Here is a 17156-nt window from a genome sequence, read left to right as displayed (position 1 = left end):
GTCTCAACATACTTCCTCTGGTTTAATTAGAGCTTCCTCTTTGTCTGATCTCTTTTAATTTCCATGCCCAAAATATAGTTTGCAGCGCCAAGATATTTCATGTCGAATTTGGAGGACAAATGGGTCTTCAAATCCTGGATAATTTCTTTGTCATTTCCAACCAGCAACATATCATCCACATACAAGACCAGATAAATAGCACGGCCACCAATTAATTTAAAATAAACACAGTGATCTTCTTTGCTTCCAGTGAAGCCAAGTCCCCGTATAAATGTATCAAATTTCTGATACCACATCCTTGGTGACAGTTTTAACCCATACAAAGACTTCTTTAACTTGCATACCAGTTCTTTCTTACCCTTCACCGCAAAGCCTTCAGGTTGCTTCATGTAGATCTCCTCTTCCAGATCCCCGTGAAGAAATGTTGTCTTCACATCCATATGTTCTACCTCAAAATCAAAAGCAACAACAACAGATAAAAGTAATCTAATAGAAGTTACCTTGGCAACAGGAGAAAAGACATCACCAAAATCAATTCTCGACACCTGGGAATAACCTTTTGCTATGAACCGAGCTTTGTATTTCTCCACCTTTCCTTCTACATTTGTCTTCTTCTTGAACACCCATTTGCTGCCAATGGGTTTCTTTCCAGCCGGCAACTCCACCAGATCCCAAGCCTCATTTTTGTGCAAAGATGCCATTTCATCAACCATGGTTTCTTTCCAAAGTTTTCCATCCTCTGAATCTACTGCTTCCTTCACAGTTCTAGGATCATCATCAGTAATAGATAAATCAAAATTTGAACAGAAAGCATATGGACTATACCTTTTTGGCTGCCTTCTTCCTCGAATTGATTTTCTCACCCCCGAAGTTTGTGGCTCTTCATCTTCTAATTCCTCCTCTCTTGTAGAGTCTGATTCTTCCTCCTTTAGCTCAAACCCTATCTTCTCAGGTTCCTTTGGTTGGACTTCATGTTTAATAACATCTTTCACCTCTCTGAACACCACATCTCGGTTGTACACAACCTTCCTTGTTACTAGGTTCCAAAGCTTATAACCATTTAAACCATCCTTATACCTAATAAAGATGCACTTTTCAGAATTATTATCCAACTTGGTCCGTTTCTCCTTTGGAACATGTACATATGCATCACATCCAAATACCCTCAGATGTGAAAGAGAGGGTTTCTTACCAGTCCATACCTCTTGTGGAGTCTTATCCTCCAACGCTGATGAAGGTGATCTGTTGACCAGGTAACATGCTGTCTCCACTGCCTCTGCCCAGAATTCCTGTCCTAACCTGGCACCACTGAGCATGCTTCTTGCCCTTTCCATCAACGTCTTGTTCATTCTTTCTGCAACTCCATTTTTTTGAGGTGTATATGAAGTAGTCTTTTGCCGTGCTATACCACACTTCTTACAGAATTCTTCAAATTCCTTACTGCAAAACTCTCCACCGTTATCTGTCCTCAGCACCTTTATATTCTTCTCTGTCTAGTTTTCCACCAGAGCCTTAAATTCTTTAAACCTGTCAAAGACTTCAGATTTCTTCTTAAGGAAATATATACATGTATTCCTTGAAAAGTCATCTATAAATGATACATAGTACATAGACTTACCTAGTGATGGAACCTTCATAGGTCCAAACACATCACTATGCACAAGCTCTAATATATGTTTTTCCCTCTTACCACCAGAGGGGAAACTCACCTGATTCTGCTTCCCATATACACAATTTTCACAGAAATCAAATTCCAGAGAGCTATTACTCATATCTTCTACCATACCTTTACCATGAAGTATTCGAAGGCCATTCTCTCCAGTATGTCTAAGCCTTTGATGCCACAACATGGTCTTCTCTCTAGAGACCACTAGATTTTCTGCTCTAGTTTCAGGAACCACAGAACTGTTGCACCCATCAGCAACCATGCTACTTTGCAGCTTGTATGGAGTTCCAATCCGAACTCCCCTCATCAATACTAGTGCTCCCCGAACCATCTTGTAGGTATCCTTCTCGAACATTGTTTTTACACCTGCATCATCCAACTTGCTTACCGAAATCAGATTTCTGGCCAATGCAAGAAAATGTAGAACACGCGGAAGTGTTCTAACCCTTCCACCTTGCAACTTCAGCTTTACTTTTCCGCGACCAATGATTCTATTCTTCCTATCATCCCCTAAGAAGACATCACCACCATCGTATTTCTCATACTCGCAGAACCACTCTCTATGGGGAGTGAAGTGAAAGGATGCACCTGAGTCAATCAACCATGTCTCATGATCTACATGTGTACTTGAAGAAGCCAAGTACACATCCCCACCTTCATCTGAGGTGGTTTTCGCCTTTGTAGAAGGAGCATCATCAGATACCTTTCCTTTATCAGGAGCTTTAGATTTACAGTCCCTTTTGTAGTGCCCTTCCTTTCCGCATTTCCAACACACCACCTTTACAGGTTTTCCTGGAGATTTAGATTTCCCTCTAGATTTAGATCTCCCACTCAATGACTTATTTTTTTTATGTTTTGGGATCGTCCTTGTACAAACAAGGTATCACCATTCTAGCTCTCCATATTTTTCCATCTTATCTCCTCCGTCAGCAAGGATGAGACTATTTCATCAAACTGCAAGGTAGTTGCATTGCTACCTACTGCAATAACCAGACTATCCCACAAATCTGGTAGAGAACACAACAAACTAATGCACTTATCTTCATCTGAAATTTTAATATCAACAGATGCTAACTGACTTACCACAGTATTAAATGCGTTCAGATGCTCTGTCACCGAGTCTCCATCTTTCATCCTCAGGTTATACAACTTTTTTCGCAATAACAGTTTATTCACCAGAGACATAGATTGGTACAAAGTCCCTAACTTGTCCCACAAAGCCTTCGCCGTAGCTTCCCTTGATACATTCAGCAATACTAAATCTGAGACACATAATCGTATTGTGCTCTTTGCTTTCTGATCCAACTTCTTCCATTCTTCATGGGACACTCTTGTTGGTTTAGTACCCGGATCTACTGTGATCCACTGATCTTTATCCACCAACAGATCTTCCATCTTGAGTTTCCACAACTCAAAACTCTAACTATTAAATTTCTCGATCTCTATCTTTCCACTACTCGCCATCTTCTTTCACCACTAGAATCGATATCGCAGATCTCCCACTGAACAGGGTCTACCACAGGCTCAATCGAAACCCCTCAGCAACAAAGGTGTCCCCTTGAAGCCAAAACAACTCTGATACCAAATGTAGGTTTTAACCTCGTACAGAAATTACCTGCATACGCATTCTAAAACATAGAAAATAAACAATGTGAGAGCATAACACATAAAAAACATATACACAAAGTTTCTCCCCTGGATCCCAAAACCGGGACTACTAGCTTGATTTTTCATTATATTCCTTTCAATGTTACAATACATAGTTATACATGCTGAAGCATCCAATACCATGGACCGAAAACCATCGCGTCCAAAACCATGTGCGAAAATCATGTACACAACCATAGGTAGGTCCGCCCAACCTAACATAGGATCCAAAACCAAAATTTTCCGGGGCGCTATCCCGGACCCCATAGAGTGGGGTTACCTGCACCCCTCAAACCCCCTGTGACTCCCCCCGCTACGCAATTGAAGCAACGAAGGGGGGGAAGCGAGGGTCAGAAGTGGCTTGTTCAAAAAAAGTGCCTATTCAATCGACTTGATGAACTAACTACCCGGAAAAGAGGAGACCTCATGTTCAGTCCATTTGGCCGATTTAAGGCACATTTGCTATACCGTCAGCGTGCACGTGCAAGCCATCCTATGAAAAGCAACCATTACAGCCAGAAACTCCCCGCAAAGGTTGGGCTGAGCCATATCTCTCTTCTTCCGCTTTCCTGACCTGCGCCTCCGGCCGTGAACTGAACTATTGAAACAAACTTCCATTCCATAGACCGTCACCATCGACCACTCCAGGGGAGAACTGCTACTTTCTTTTTCTCCTGCTCTCTGATCCGCCTCCTTCTGTCGAGCCAACTCGAGCCTATCTTATTGAAAGCGAGGACCTTGCCCGATGCGGACAAGCGACTACGTTCCTTCTTTCGGCTCTGCCCCCCTTCTAACCCCCCGGTTAATTACGTGGGCTAGTCGTGGAAAGAATATAACACAACCCAACATACATTAACTACAAAAAATACCAAAAAAAAACATTTTATTTATTGATTAAACTCTACAGTAAAAAGAATTACAATTTTAATTATTATGATTACTAAAATCTTAAATCATAAAATATTTAATATTACAGTCAAAGGAACTTAGCTCACGTGGTATGATTCACGATTCTGTCCCAAGTTACACTATGCCCAGTGAAATGTAATCATATATATATATATATATATATATATATATATATATGCAACATTGTTGCTTAGTACCTGCTTCTTATGTAAAAAGTAATTGATAACTACTTTAGATTAATTTAAACGTTTAGAGTTAAAAACCTTCAAAAGCATGTAATTGATAGTTACTTTAGATTAATTACATCGTAAGGTGTTTCCATTTGAGAAGAACTCCCCAGTTGCCACTTTGCACTCTTTTGCGGCATCAGATTCATTGTTAGACGATTGAGAGTTCTTCCACCCTTAGATCTCACTTTTTTAACTGTCAACCAAATCTTGATTTGTAAAGCCAAATAATGGAACAATTAGGGGACAATTTAGGTCAAACAATGGGCCCTCGAAGCTCCTTGAAATGTTGTGTTTTCCGCAGTAGTAGGGTGTTGTATGCTATTGGATGTAAAGCCATCACGTCTTCCTCATAATTTTCCTATCTTTTTTAATCCGGAGATCATTGGTGAAAACCCGTGCGCGCAGGATGAAACCTTGAACCCCAAATTTTGTGATCGCCCAATGTTCCGACACCCTTCATTCTCTGTATTTGGCGGCTTTATAATCTCGAACTTCTAGGCAAGTCCTATGCCCTTTGTGCATTTTCAGGCGGTTGGCCTCCCATTGTTTGTTTCGTGTTCAATTCTTGTAACCCTACATTCACCTCTGCGATTTCCTTTCTCACTGAAGAAGAAGAATTATGGGATTGATGGTCTCGTGCGCCCAATGGATGGAGGCGGTGAGTCTGGACGTCATCAGGGTCGTCCACCTTAGTGGCCAAGTGGACGAATTTTCGACGCCATTTATCGCCAAGCGAGTGCTGCAAAACCACCCTTGCCATTTTATCTATAGCTTGCATGATCTGTATGAAGTTAGCTGCCCACCATTGCAACCCATAGGTGAGCTCTACTTTCTCTTGTCGCTCTTGGCCCTCCAGTCGGTCAAGACTTTGGTGGCCTTGGTGGTGAGGTTGTATGTTGCTGCTAGAAAGGAGGCATATGGGGCGGCGCAACGATGGAGGAGCGGGGATTCGACCTCTGGTCTGCTAGCTGAGAGCTTGGTGCCTAGGTGTGATGATTTGGAGGTGAAAACATCTCTTAACGTTTCTACGACTTAAAATTTTCCTTTTCGGTTTTAAGTTCGATTAATGAGAACTGTGATGTATATTCAAATACACATGGGAAAGCTAGCAAACCTAACTCCTATTCTTCTTGGGGCAAGATGAAAGACTTTGTAGGAGATGTGGAAAGGAGAACTTCTTATTGATTCTTGGCTTGCCACAAACTATTTTGGAAATCAACAAGATCTAATACAAATTTCTCGATAGGTTCCTCATTTCAAATTATTTTCTCAACCCTCAAACTATCTCACAACGAATTGTCTAATCATCTCCCAATTTTTCTTAAATCGTCTGTCGATTCAAATAAACATTCACACCCACTTTGTTTCAACCAATATTGGTTTTCTAAAGAGGATTTTAAAAATATGGTCGAAGACACATGGTCACACTTACATCCTACACTTAAGTAATATGATATAGTAATTAACTTATACATGTAATACAAAAATCAGAAACTTGAAAAAAATCAAAGAAATAACTAAGAGTAAAAACAGGAGTGAAGGAAACTGATAAATAAAATGTTTTATTTTAAAATTTAAAATGGGTAACTACATATGTATACATGTGAATGATACATGCTAGCATGAATATTTTAGATAAAAGTAAATTATAATTTTGAATGGGTGAGATGAATGGCATAAGCCACAAAGGCTATAAAAAGAGGGTTTGGGATTAAAAAAAATAAAAATACAAATTTATACATCCTAATGCTACATGGATGTCATAATGACAAATGAATTTTGATTAATATTGTTGAAAGTTAAGTTAATTGAGTATTATAGAGAAATGTGATATTATCAAGTTTAACATCCATAAATCATGGAGAAAAATTAAGAATGTGAATCTTAACTCAATTTCAATTGTGAAATAAAATAGCAGTTGTGGAATGAAAATAACAATATACACCTAGTGAGATATAGTAATTAACTTGTACATGTAACACAAAAACAAGAAACTTTAAGAAAATCTAAGAAATACCTAAAAGTAAAAATAGGAGTTAAGGAAGCACATAATAAAATGGTTTATTGAGCGAGGGCTCATTCTACAACCCAACTGTAGACGCCAAAAAACTAGGTCTAGAAACTCTTTTAATAATGTTTTTTTTGGAAATAGGCATTTAATGTGCATGTAATGAAAAATAGAGCGCCATGTAATATCTTGTTTGCTTTTACATATGTAGCTTCCATTTATTAGCCTGCATTAATCAACTCACCATCCTTAGACCATTCAGTAATATGTTTTCATTTTACACTAATAAATTTACAAAATTCAAATTAAAAAATCTCAACATTCAAAAAGAAAAATTGAGTTATAAATTGTCAGTTTGCACATTTAAAATTATATCATAACTACAATAAGCATAGTATCATCATAGATAATATGATCATATGAGAAATTGTCACATAATGAATTGAAACTTTGAAAATGTCATTACTTAAAAGCTTTCATTCATGCACTATGCATGTATTACTAGAGGAAGAAGACATTGAAACACAAACATCTGAATATAACTCATGATTTCCACAAGATGAAGACAATGGGACACAACAAATAACTGAACTAGAAAATAAAGCTCACTTATTGTCAAGGTGTTTCCTCCATGTTGGCAATCGCTTGGAAGCTTACCTGAACTAGTATGTGTGAAGGACTTTACATTGAGATATCAATATTTGTTAACCAATCATTTGCATCAAATGGTTTTGTATGCAAAGAGTCCTAGATGATGCATTGGACCCATGGTTTTTTAACTGAATTTATTCATTGAGAACTTGTGTTCCCTTTCCTTTTATATACCAAGGAAATTAGTGGGCATAAATGTTCTGATCAGAGAGATATCTTCATTGGCATTATTTGATTTCCAATATTTGTGCTTCAATGTGTTTCTTGGGATCCTAGTGTATAATCTACTTACTTGTATCAATAACTTAATTTAGCTCATGTCTCGAATCATTCTTCAGTTTTATAAAAGTCAACATACCCCCCCTTCTCACAGTTTAATGGCATATCCAAACTATACATTCAAACTATGGAATTTGGATATGTAAAGCATCACATGAAGGTATGAAATATTGAACAAATCAATAACATCATAAATATATGGAAAATTGAAATTGAAATAATGAACATATAAGACTTGAGGTATTTGCAAGGAAATTCTTCTAAAGTGGATTTGGCACAATCTCTCATTATATTAATTTGACTTGCAAAGGAATGAATATAGACTATAACACATTAACATAACACATTTGCAAGGAAATTCTTGTAAGTGGATTTGGTAACAATTTGTCATTATATTTTATTTCACTGGCATAAGAGTCAATATAGACTATACTACATTAACATAATGTGTTACTTCACTAGTATTGGAGTCAAATGTGTCACTTGTTATAGAAGTTAAATACAAAATATAGGGATGCTACATTACAACAAAACATTTTTCCCCAGATTGTCTTTTAGACTACCTACACTTGTCATCTGAACATCACACCTTAGATATTGTAAATCACATTGAAACTAGAATGCTTGTGTGGAATCAAGAACTTCCTTCAAAACACACATGGAAAATATAGCAAACCTAAAAGTCTTCTTGGGGCAAGATGAAAGACTTTGTAGGAGACGCGGAAAGGAGAGAACTTCTTGTTGATTGAGCACAAAGTCTTCTACTAGCCTTGAAGCATAGGTTTCCTAACTTTCCACAAACCACTTTGGACATCAACAAGATCCAATACAAATTCTTCAATAGGATCCTCATTTCAAATGATTTTCTCAACCCTCATACTATCTCACAACAGATTGTCTAATCATCTCCCCATTTTTCTTATATCATCTGTCGATTCAAATAAACATTCAACACCCACTTTGTTTCAACCACTCTTGGTTTTATAAACAAGATGGTCAAGGAAACATGGTCACACTTACATCCCTCATGCTTGAACTCGGATATGGCTCAATTTGCAAAAACCATTTCCAGACTAAAACGGGTCGTGAAAGGATGGTTTCAACATCATAAAGACAATTAATTAGTTTATTTAAATGAAGTGGAACATTACATAAAATCATTATATATTAATTCCAATGGGGTCTTCTCGAAGGATGTACTAACCACTCTTAGAAAACAGGAACAAGAGAGATATGGTCTTCCTAACAAAGAAGATAATGAATGTCACCTTAAAAGTAGATATGTGTCGATTAGTGAGGGTGACAAAAATACTAAGCTTTTCTATTGCATAGAACAAGGTATTCTTTATGAAAAAAATATGACAAAAAGGTAGTTTAAAATCGAAGGGTTGTGAATGTTACAGAGATGATAATACTCCCCACTAGCATAAAATAATTTACAAAATTGTAGGAAAAAGGACCAGTAGCATAAAATAATTTACAAAATTGTGGGAAAAAGGAGAACTATGTGTCAGAAAGAAACAAAATTGTCGTAAAAGTTGTCATAAATTCAAAACCAATGAGAGGTGATCATAAAATGAAATAAATAGTACTAACCCTATTTTAAAATAAAAATTTCATGTTGCTTTTTTAATCAATTTTTGTTCAGTAGTTAAGGTAATTTCGAAAGAAAAATAAAAATAAAAATAATCTTATGTTAAAATAATAATTTTATGTTATTATTATTATTTTTAATTAATTTTTGTTGGGTAGTTTTGAGTTGGCCAAGTTATAGGTGGTTGGTGGTTGATTGGATTTTGTGAATAATTAATGTCTTCAACCATGTAGAGGGTTCTTCACCATGTAAACTATTGCAATGGTTTGTTGCAATTGTCAATATAAATCGATGATATATACAAGAAGTTATAAAACAGATTAGAATTTTGGCCACCAGGAGATGTAAACCTTGTACTGTTGAGAGGGCAATGCTAAAATAGTTTGTTGTTAGTTTCAGTGCAATTCAAAATGTTTCTTTATAATTTTATAAATGAATGTTTCTTTACAATTTTAGAAATGATGTTTTTAGATGAAACATTGGAGATATTGAACATCATCAACTGCACTGCACTAGAGTTTCCCATGAATGTTGCAGATTTTACACCAAAAGTTATGAATAACTGAGAGATGATGTCTGGCTCATTTTCATCTAATACATGGTGATGTGTGAAATTTGTGAGGTAGCGATGAAATTTTAGATTTGGAAAGATAGCCATCATATTGTTCATGAATTAATATTATTTTATTTACTACCTGTATTTTTTCAAAATATATCAAATATTTGCTATTAGAACTTGAAAGACCATCTTTGAAGATTAAGAGGCAATCTATGTTGGAAAGGTTATAGAATCTGTCAATTTGGCATAATGTACATGGTTTCTCTTTATCTTCTAGCTTTGAATGTCATTTTGTTTACTAATTTTTATCTTCAATCATTTTTTATATGGCACCGTTCTTCTGGAATGTATGCCTTACGGCGTTTCATTTGCAACATTTGGTGCAATTACTAGTTTAAATGTTTACAGAATTAAAAACCTCCAAAATCATGTATATATAAAGTATGCTACATAATAATCATAAACCCCAATTTAAAATAGCCTAACATATAATATCATATTTATATCTCTTAAAATTAAATTAATATTATTAATAAATTTATTATAAATAATATTATTAAAAGTAATTAGTAATAAAATTTTTATTATTATAAATAATATTATTAATAAAATTGATTATAATAATAATATTATCAAACAAGACATAGAGTAAGATTATAACGGCTAGTTTGACTCAAGAATAATTATAAATATTAATAAAATAAAAATTATTCTATAACAAGAAATAATTTATAATTATAAATTATTTAAAATAAATTTATTATAAATAATATCTATTATAACATTTATAAGAAGAAATCATTCAAAATAAATTTATTATAAATCATATTATTAAAAATAATTAGTAATAAATATTTTTATTAATATAAATATTATTATTTCAATCAAGGGATAGCACAATATTTGAACCCCAAGACTTTGTTCCGTGAGAATTCATTTCGACAGCGTTGCCATTTAAACTACCCCAAACAAACATACATTTGATAATATTATTATTATAATTTATTTTATTAATAATATTATTTATAATAATAATTTTTTATTAATTATTTTTAATAATATTATTTATAATAAATTTGTTTTGAATAATTTATAGTAATAAATTATTTGTTACTATAAAATAAATTTTATTTTATTAAATTAATCACCGTTCTTGAGTTAAAATAGTCATTATAATCTACTATATGTCTTGTTTGGTAATATTATTATTATAATTAATTTTATTAATAATATTATTTATAATAAATTTATTTTTGAATAATTTAGAGTAGTAAATTATTTCTTAATATAGAATAATTTTTATTTTATTAATATTAATAACGGTTCTTGAGTTAAACTAGCCATTATAATCTAATGGCTAGCTAGCTTTTCTTTACATCTATTTATTTCCATGTCTAGATCGAGTTCCCCATCTTGTGATTTTTACCAAAAAAAAATTTGTCAAAATATTATGCATTAGAGAAACCTGAATTCAAAAAATATATCACTGACCATATTTATTGTCTTGTACAGTTTTATTAGTAAAACAATACATATTAAAAATAAATATTGAAAAATTGAAGTGTAAAAATAAATTACAAAGCATAAATATCTAGATTTGATAGTTGTACTCTTTATTAAATGTTACGACACTTCGTTTAATACTTCATACAATGACAAATTATTTTCATATATATTTAGATTTGATAGGTGTACTGTTTATTAAATGTTATGACACTTAGTTGCATACAAGATTTTTTGAGTTTTTGTTTTTTAAATAATATGTTTTTTTTAACAATTCAATTTGAAATGGAGTCCTCTAACGAAGCAGAGGAATTGCCCAAACAACCAAAAATAGCCAAAATTCATTAGTCATTTGATGTAAATAAATCATGAATTCAAATTTCAAAAATTTCAAAATTCATTTTTAATTTTCAAAATATTTAATTTTTTCAAAACATTAATAAACTTTATAAAATCTATTTAAAAAATTCAAAACTATTTAAATATAAAGAAAAAAAAAAAAAAAAAACAAAAACAATATAACTCGCTTTCCACAAATATAATAATATATATTTAATAACATTTAAATCCCTCCTTATATTTTAAATAGTAATCATAATCGCTGAAGTTGCAACTTCACGCAATGTAAAAAAGCAATATCTTAAACTATGGCATTATATTCACACTTAAAGGACTCTCGCTATCATATTCGACATTAAGTGTTTTATAAAATAATTTTTTTTTAAGTTTCTAATATGTTTATTTTAGTTGTTATTATAATAATTCAATAAATCCTTTTCTTACCTGGGCAATAGTAAGACTCATTCCTATAAAGTCTACTATATATTGATACCCTATTCATATCGTATACTACTTTTAATATAGGTTAAATATTAGTAGAGAATTTCCCCCTTTCATGACTAATTTAAAGAGATCTAGTATACATAATATAACGATAATTAAAATTATTTTAATCCTTTCATTTTATAATATTATCCATAGATCTACTAATTTTACATTAATTTATAAAAATTCCCTTTTTCCATGAATAATATGAAAGGATCAAATAACATTTTCCATGAATAATATGAAAGGATCTAATATATAATATAACGATAAGTATGATCATTTTAATCTTTAATTAAAACTAACACTATAATATTATTATAATAATATTATAATATTAATTATTAGTTATTATTATCCCGCGTGCTGCTCACTCACCTTCCTCCTTGACTCGGCGCCTCCCGCTCTGCAATTCCTAAACTCTGCAGCTCGCCACCCAGGTACAATTCGGACGAACCTCCGACTCTGTTAATTGACATTTGGTGGTCCCAACAAGCATTTCTATTGCGAATTTGGTGGTCCGAAAGTGGTTCTTCAAACATCGAGGGTTATCAAATTGTATCGGTCATTGTAGTTCTGCGACCCGGAATTATGCACTTGCCGGATGCCAAATTGAGGTTTTCTCACGGATATTCTAGCGGGAGTTGAGGCGATCAGCAGAGAATGCCAGAGGTATGTAACGATTCCTAAATTTTGGGGCTCAGGGTTTTCTTTTTCTCGCGTCTCTGTGTGGAAAGGAGGGTTGGGGCATATTTGCGGTAGTAGGATGTATAATGTTGGGGATGGGATTTGAAAAGAGGGCGCTATAATTCTTCTGGATTAATTTCGGTGGAATATTGAGAAGGGTATTTGATGTATTTCGTGAATTAGAAAATAGGGTATTCGTTAGTGTAAAAATGACTACGCATTAGGAAGAAACGGGAGGGTATCATGAGCTTGTCATATATTGACACAGCGTAGGCAATTTTGATTCTTTGTATTCTCGTGCTTTTTGTTTTGAAGAAGCATTTCAAATCGTATGAGTGGTTGTTCTTGTTTTATTTACTGGTTTTTTTTTGTTGTATCCGCAGATTGATTTGTTTTCCCTAGCTCCTATTTGACAAATAGTCATTCTTCGCGTCCTCTGTGGTCGAGAAACCCCAGAGACCTTGGCTCTGGATTCATTAAGAAGGAAGCGAAAAAGATCTTGCCATTTTGGAACAGAGAGCTCGTCTATGTGATGATGGTGCATCTTCCACATCATTGGCCACACACCTTTCTTTCCAACAACAGAGGAAGCGGAGGAAAGAAAAGATGAGGGACGAAGAATTGGGTTCCCGGCATCTGCATCCTACAGCAGCTGCTACTGCTCCTCCAAGGAGTTGTTTACTGCTCCTCCAAGGAGTTGTTTACCAAATTCACCAGGACGAGGGTTAAAGAGAAAGGTTGGATGCATTGATCATGCTACTCGGACTGGCAGGAAGCGGAAGCTTGAAACTGATTATTCTTTAGGCCTAGAATTGGGACGAGGCAAATTTGGTCTGGTAAGAATATGCAAGAGCAAGGCTACTGGAGAAGAGCTGGCCTGCAAGACTCTGCCCAAAAAGACTGAAGAAAACGTGCATAAGGAAGTTGAGATTATGCAGCATCTTTCAGGCCATCCCAGTGTTGTCACACTCCAAGCCGTGTGTGAAGATGCAGAATCTTTGCATCTTGTGATGGAATTATGCTCTGGTGGACGCCTGATCGATGAGATGTCTAGGAATGGATGCTACTCTGAGCACTAGGCTGCTAAATTGATCAAAGAATTAATAATGGTCATTAAGTACTGCCATGAGATGGGCGTCATCCATCGAGATATAAAGCCTGAGAATATTCTTCGAACTAGTACAGGACAACTGAAGCTAGCTGATTCTGGCTTGTCCATGCGGGTTGCAAAAGGTATTTATTTCTGAGCTTCATTGTAATCAACCCTGTCTCTCATTTTAGTAAACACATAATTTTATGACATCCAGACAAGGGCATTATTATTATTATTATTATTATTATTATTTTTCACTGCTGGTTCACGGATACCATGGTCAGTGGTCCGCTACGTCCAGGATCGGAAGTCTCTAGGGTGGACCCCACCCGAAGGGGGTCACACCCCTCGGCCATCACAGACCTAACCCCAAGAGCTTTCGGGTTTCGATCCTGTGACCTCCCATTGGCAAGGTCCCGGCTTGACCGATTGAGCTAACCCTTGGGGCTATACAACAAGGGCATTATTATCATTATTAAATAACCATGGATTTATGTTGACTTATAGTTCATTAACATCACTTGTATTTATTCTAACAGGACAAAACTTATCAGGTGTTGTGGGAAGCCCTGCGTATGTTGCTCCTGAAGTTTTGGCAGGGACCTATTCAGAAAAGGTTGATGTGTGGGCTGCTGGTGTCCTCCTGCATGCACTGTTGATAGGTGTATTACCATTTCGTGGGGAATCTGTTGAAGCCATATTTGAGGCAATAAAACGAGTCCAATTGGATTTTCATTCTGAAAAATGGCAGTCTATCTCAGGACTAGCAAAGGATTTGTTATCAAGGATGCTTTCCAGGGATGCTGGAAAGAGACTTTCTCCAGAAGAAGTTTTGAGTAAGTAAAACTATTGTACTACCAAGAATTACATATTTTGTATGCGGTGTCTTGTATTTTTTGCTAAGATGCAATTATGCACATATGAATTTTATGATCATATCTTTTGTTGCTGCTGCAGGCCACCCTTGGATCATGTTTTACACAGAATCTAATATAAAGGTGCGATCAAGCAGTTCAAAAAGGAAAAAACATACCTATCCTGTCAAGGATGAATGGTCAGAATCCCTGCCTTCACTATCTCCACGTACAAGGGAGAGGAGAGCACAGTTCATAAATTCAATTCTGACAGAGCATGGAGAAGATGAATCTTTGTCTGGGGATTTGCTCTCACGTCCAAAGCAACCAGAGTATGATATCCAAGCAGCAGGGAAATATGACCTTGTAGATGCTCTTGCATCTGCTATCTCCAGGATAAGATTATCGGAACCCAAAAGGAGCAGATTGTGTACCACTACATATCATGTTCCACAGCAGTGTTCATCTAATCTAAAAAGCAGCTTGTGTACAGCATTTTGAAAAACATGCTGACTGTTACTGACTGGCAGTGCTCATTAATTACTGATTTTACGGCCCAAAATACTTTGACATTTCAAGAGTGACTGATAACATGAGTCATGCCATACACTGACTGAAGTAAGCGTTGCAGCAGCTGCATTTTGAAGATTAAAACTGATCTGAACATGAAATGACTCCATTGTTTGTGCCAGCCTAATTTGCAACTTCCTATGGTGATCAGCAATTCTAATATCTTTTTATGTACAGCTTCTAAAAGATTAGTTTGACTATCTGTATATATTGGGCTTCCCAATGAAGATGGAAAATGCAAGATATTAGAATTGCATTTTCTGTAAAGCATAACAATATCTTCTATAACAATTTTTGGTGAAATACTGTTATTTCAAACTAAATTGCTCTTGTTTGTGTTTTAAGTCCTCATTTGAGGTAAACGATAGTACACTCTATGACGTGCATTGAGCATTTTAGCAAATTTGGAGGAAAAAAGAATTGCTCAGGACCAGATAATTAATAGAATCAAAGTCATTAATGAGACATCTGTCATTTTTCATGATACATCTAAGCTTTTGACATTTCTGTGTTGCCTTGCAATTGGAAATCATTGCAAAGTTCAAACAGTTTAATATCTTATCCCTTGCATCTACAATTACTTGTTTACAATGAACAACCATTCTTTGGATTTAAATCCTTTGAACAAATGTTCCTTTTTTTATAATAACTATAGTTTGCTAGGCCTCGTTGAAAATTTGAACTAGGGGCTCCATTTGTAAATGAGATAGCAACACTCATAATTAACGCTGAGTGAAACACCATCCCTGACAAAATTGTTTCTTTGAGTTCATGTCCAGTGAACAAGTGTTTGTCGCATTTGTTGTCAATTCATTGCTCACTAAGGGAATGTTTTTTTCACATCAAATGCCTACCTATGGAATGAAAATTGCCCATGAGTAGCATTTCGGAATGTTCAACATTCATGCAAAAGATGAGTGTTATCTGGGGATTTGCTCTCACGTGCAAAGCAACCAGAGTATGATATCCAAGCAGCAGGGAAATATGACCTTGTAGATGCTCTTGCATCTGCTATCTCCAAGATAAGATTATCGGAACCCAAAAGGAGCAGATTGTGTACCACTACATATCCTGTTCCACAGCAGTGTTCATCTAATCTAAAAAGCAGCTTGTGTACAGCATTTTGAAAAACATGCTGACTGTTACTGACCGGCAATGCTCATTAATTACTGATTTTACGGCCCAAAATACTTTGACATTTCAAGAGTGACTGATAACATGAGTCATGCCATACACTGACTGAAGTAAGCGTTGCGGCAGCTGCATTTTGAAGATTAAAACTGATCTGAACATGAAATGACTCCATTGTTTGTGCCAGCCTAATTTGCAACTTCCTATGGTGATCAGCAATTCTAATATCATTTTATGTACAGCTTCTAAAAGATTAGTTTGACTATCTGTATATATTGGGCTTCCCAATGAAGATGGAAAATGCAAGATATTAGAATTGCATTTTGTATAAAGCATAACAATATCTTCTATAACAATTTTTGGTGAAATACTGTTATTTCAAATGAAATTGCTCTTGTTTGTGTTTTAAGTCCTCGTTTGAGGTAAACGATAGTACACTCTATGACGTGCATTGAGCATTTTAGCAAATTTGGAGTAAAAAAGAATTGCTCAGGACCAGATAATTAATAGAATCAAAGTCATTAATGAGACATCTGTCAATTTTCATGATACATCTAAGCTTTTGACATTTCTGTGTTGCCTTGCAATTGGAAATCATTGCAAAGTTCAAACAGTTTAATATCTTATCCCTTGCATCTACAATTACTTGTTTACAATGAAGAATCATTCTTTGGATTTAAATCCTTCGAACAAATGTTTTTTTTTTTTTTATAATAGCTATAGTTTGTTAGGCCTCATTGAAAATTTGAACTAGGGGCTCCATTTGTAAATGAGATAGCAACACTCATAATTAACGCTGAGTGAAACACCATCCCTGACAAAATTGTTTCTTTGAGTTCATGTCCAGTGAACAAGTGTTTGTCGCATTTGTTCTCAAATTGTTTTTTGTCATTGGTTTCTAGCATAAGTTAGAAAGCCACTAATGCCCTAAACTCTGCATGTACAGTGCT

The 17156-nt window shown here is 34.9% G+C and overlaps 1 pseudogene across 1 annotated transcript in view; it reads left to right on the top strand.

Annotated features, from left to right (window-relative positions):
- Nucleotides 1-15249, top strand: part of LOC149234838 (serine/threonine-protein kinase PEPKR2-like) — a 51700-nt pseudogene extending 36451 nt beyond the window's left edge. The window contains exons 2-4 of the transcript XR_016245859.1: nucleotides 13043-13791; nucleotides 14191-14487; nucleotides 14609-15249. The product of XR_016245859.1 is annotated as a serine/threonine-protein kinase PEPKR2-like (transcript). The remainder of the gene's footprint in view (nucleotides 1-13042; nucleotides 13792-14190; nucleotides 14488-14608) is intronic.
- Nucleotides 15250-17156: the final 1907 nt, after the last annotated feature.

Source organism: Pinus tabuliformis, chromosome 8 (assembly GCF_031772625.1).
Source record: "Pinus tabuliformis cultivar Carrire ecotype Pingquan chromosome 8, CPIR1, whole genome shotgun sequence".
Taxonomy (NCBI): domain Eukaryota; kingdom Viridiplantae; phylum Streptophyta; class Pinopsida; order Pinales; family Pinaceae; genus Pinus; species Pinus tabuliformis.
This window is presented reverse-complemented; position numbering and strand designations above follow the sequence as displayed.